Source organism: Pseudophryne corroboree, chromosome 1 (assembly GCF_028390025.1).
Source record: "Pseudophryne corroboree isolate aPseCor3 chromosome 1, aPseCor3.hap2, whole genome shotgun sequence".
In the NCBI taxonomy this organism is placed as follows: Eukaryota; Metazoa; Chordata; class Amphibia; order Anura; family Myobatrachidae; genus Pseudophryne; species Pseudophryne corroboree.
Window position 1 is genome coordinate 317478134 of NC_086444.1, and position 3941 is coordinate 317482074.

Here is a 3941-nt window from a genome sequence, read left to right on the forward strand (position 1 = left end):
CATAAAAGAACCTATTTCTATTTACATGTTTAATATAAATATAGATGTTTGCAATGTGCTTGGTCTAATGTGTTTTGTGTATTTATTAAAGTAGAGTTTTTGTATGTGAATGAAGGTTTTTGCATGTTTATTTAGCCAATAACATGTTTGTTTTAGATTTTTAAAATAACTTACGTTAGCTGTATGAAATGTTTAATGTAAGAAATGTTTGTTCTGCAATCTGCTGTTCCTTTATTGCATTATTAAATAATAAACACCCGCTTAAGTATAATAATTTTCTTTTATTTTTTTTTAAAGATTTTTAGAAATGTTAAGATAATTTTTGGTTTTAAAAAACATAAAAAAATTTGCAAAAATTTTCCATCTCATCTAGCAGACCCAGCAAGGCCTGGAGATGTCGCCTCATGTTTCCCACAATCTCCCGCAACGATGTGGGATCTCCAACGGCAACATCTGAAATTAAAAGATAACATAAACATTACTAACTTACTCACATTGCTTATTATACAAGCAAGGCACAAAGCACACTTTAATGCAGGCATGTCCAAACTGCATCCCTCAAGCTGGTGTGAAACTACATATACCAGCATGCGTTAACTCAGTTTTGGGGCCAGGGAATGCCAAACCTGTGTCAGGGCATGCTGGGATGTGTAGTTTCTCTACAGTTGCAGTTGCGCAGTTTGGACAGGCATGCTTAATGGCAAAGTTTATACATCATGCCTGTTTTATGGTACAATCATTAGCAGAAAAACACACAAGCCTGCTCAGGCTTTTTTGGATAATTTTTACAGTATTCTAGACCATGGGCTACATTTACTACTATGTGAGTTCATTTTAAGATGGAGCGTTGCCCATAGCAAACAAGCCAAAATAAGATGATTATCTTGTAGAAGTGGTTCCCCAATTGTAAAGTTTATTTGTATTGGTTGCTATGGGCGACATCCCATGTTAAAGATAACTACCATCTTCGTCACTGTTACACCATGTTGGCATTCATTCACATCTGGAGTGTTTTTTTAATATTTTTAAGGGGTTTGGTGCTGCATCATCACACTGCATATCAACATCTTCAGAAGGCCAACATATCCTAGCATTCCCACACTCCCTGAAAGCTGCCCTTACTAAATAATTGCAAACAGGTTTGACTTTAACAAATAGTCATTTTGTGAGTGTAACTTTCACAACACAAATCACTGTGTCATTAGGCTGCATAACAAAGTGAAGCATGTGTTTTGTAAGTGCAAATATTAAGACTACACAGGCACAAGTGTAAAAGACCAACAACATACTAAACTCCACTCAGGTCTAACTGTTTCCCAGAAAAAAACCCACATATAAACCCTGTTGTCCTGGCAACCCTGGCTACCTAATGAGTGTCAACCTAGAGTGGACACACAAAACATTGCACACATAAACACTGTACATATAATGACACTCACAAATATGTAAATGCAACATGTACACCATGAAGAAAAACACAAATTTGTGTCCTTGGTACAAGATTTCAAACAGTACAACACTGCATGTTTTGTCATTGTAAGTGTAAGTAGGTAATCATTTAAAAAAAAAAAAAAAAAAAAACTTACTTTCCACGGCAACATGAACACTCCCTGAACTGGCTTCAGGGGCTTCCTCTGCCCATTCACTGGGTGGGGATGTTGGCTGGATGGGTGAAGGCGGCTGGATGGGGGAAGGAGGAGGGATTGGGGAAGGAGGAGGGATTGGGGAAGGAGGAGGGATTGGGGAAGGAGGCTGGATGGGGGAAGGAGGCTGGATTGGTGCTGGAATTTCAGAGGGGGGGTCTGATTGAGAGGGCGAGGGGGGCGGAGAGAAAGTTAAGCCAATAGAGGGTGAGGGGGGCAGAGATGGTGATTTAGAAGTTGAAGGAGAAGGGGTATGGGAAGGAGGAGAAGGGGTCCCAGAAAGAGATGGAGAGGTGTGGTGAGAAGGGGAGTGTAAAGTGGTGTGGGCCAGGGAAGCTGAGGGGGACTGGGAAGCTGAGGGGGACTGGGAAGATGAGGGGGACTGGGAAGATGAGGGGGACTGGGAAGGGGAGGGGGAGTGAGAAGGGGAGGGGGAGTGAGAAGGGGAGGGGGACTGGGAAGGGGAAGGGGGCGGAGAGGTCTGCCGTTGTTGTTGTCCTATAATGATATTTTTGACAACATTTAGTTTACATGTGAAATTACATAGTAAACAATTTCAATTTTCAATGTTCTGTTCCATGTAAAATACAGTGTTTTTTAGAAATGAAAATCAAACATGTATAAATCCTATTCATGTTGGCCACAGCAAACAAAATGAGTCATAACTTTTACTTTGAAGCTCATTCCGTAATCTAGTCCATTGAGTCATATTGATTGGTCTAGGCAACATCACCAGATCACTATTCAAGGCACCTTATTATATAGGCAGCAATGATCAAGTATTTGGGAACAGTTTCCTGGCTGGTTATTAATTCTTGAAAACATGCACTTGTTTGGTGTCAGTTTGCTACAGTCAGTACTGTTTGGCCTAACCACACACACTGTCCTATTTTGTAAAAAAACACACTCAGCGTTGCAATTAGCCTACCACTTAGTGTAAATTTGCACAATGTTTGCTAATATTCTTATGTAATGTAACTTACGTCGTGTATGCATAGAACGTATTTGCTGGCGGATCTCCGCCAACAGCTCGGGAGTCCTCCTGCGGAGATCACTCCATCTCCTCTCAAGTTGAATGATTGACCGCCTGCTGCGGACGCGAGTCCGCAGCAGGCGGCGGACCTCCGCGTAGGCCTCGCGCTTCACCCGATTTGGGATGAAGCGCCCAACGCGGCCTACGCGGCGGTCCATCACCGCAACCAGGACGCGGAGCTCACGCCTGGTGAACGGTGCAGCACGCATCTTGGCAATGGCGTTTTCCTTATTTGGGCATATATTTATAGCGTCTGTTAGCATGTGATTGGTCATAAATCTGTTGTCATTTCTAATAACTTTATTGATCTTTGCAATGCTGTGAAGAGCAGTGTTATTTCGCACGAGCGGAAAAACGCATCCGCAGATGTAAATTTTTGCATAAAAAAAAAACAAAAAAAAAAAAAAACCATAACACAAACAGACACAGAGACACACAGTTTTGAATAAAATTGTAAACATATCTGTGTACTCACCACAGTTTGTGTGATCATTCAGCTGGACAGTCACAAAGTGGGCAAGATTCAATTTCATTTGTTTTTGTGTTTGTTTAAATAATCAAGATTTTAGGATATAAAACAAATAAGGACACTATTTAGCCACATCACATTATATTTTGTACTAATCTCAAATTGTAAGCTTAACGTGTTAACGGATTTTTACTTTTTTAAAAATGACAAATAAACAAAAAATCCAAAACCATTACACAATGACCTTACAATCTCAAACAAAATGGCAACATTACAAACAAAACATAAGCATACTGTGCTTTGTTTTTTTAACATAAAAATAATATAAAAACACTATACCTGAAATATTCGGCAACAATCCTTGCCCTCACTTGGCTCCCCCTCCGTGTAACACTCCCACCACCGAAGTGTCGAACAACCCCTGGCTCCTCATCAGGCAATTCCTCTGCCTGAGGAAGCTCTACACTACTCGTTACCGCGATATTATGTAGTATTGCGCACAGGACCACTATTTTACTTGCCATCGCCGGCGAATACATGATGTCGCCACCAGTGCGGTGGAGCACACGAAACCGCCCTTTAAGGACACCAATTGTGCGCTCCACCAGCTGCCTAGTGGCAGTAAGCGCGGAGTTAAATGCCATCTGTGGTCCTGGCCTGGGATTACGGTAAGGAGTCATGAGCCAGGGGGTGCAAGGATATCCACGGTCTCCTGTTTGAGGAAAAACCTTAAATTAAAAAGAGTATATTCAAAAATTTCATTTATTTTTAAGATAAAAAATATCTTCAAACTCAC

General features: G+C 41.1%; 1 long non-coding RNA gene across 1 annotated transcript; it reads right to left on the reverse strand.

Annotated features, from left to right (window-relative positions):
• Nucleotides 1-2012: 2012 nt before the first annotated feature.
• On the reverse strand, nt 2013-3606 carry LOC135062752 (uncharacterized). The gene is made up of 3 exons (XR_010249148.1): nt 3485-3606; nt 3152-3173; nt 2013-2141 (listed from the first exon to the last, which is right to left on the reverse strand). It is a non-coding gene; the product is annotated as an uncharacterized LOC135062752 (long non-coding RNA).
• Nucleotides 3607-3941: the final 335 nt, after the last annotated feature.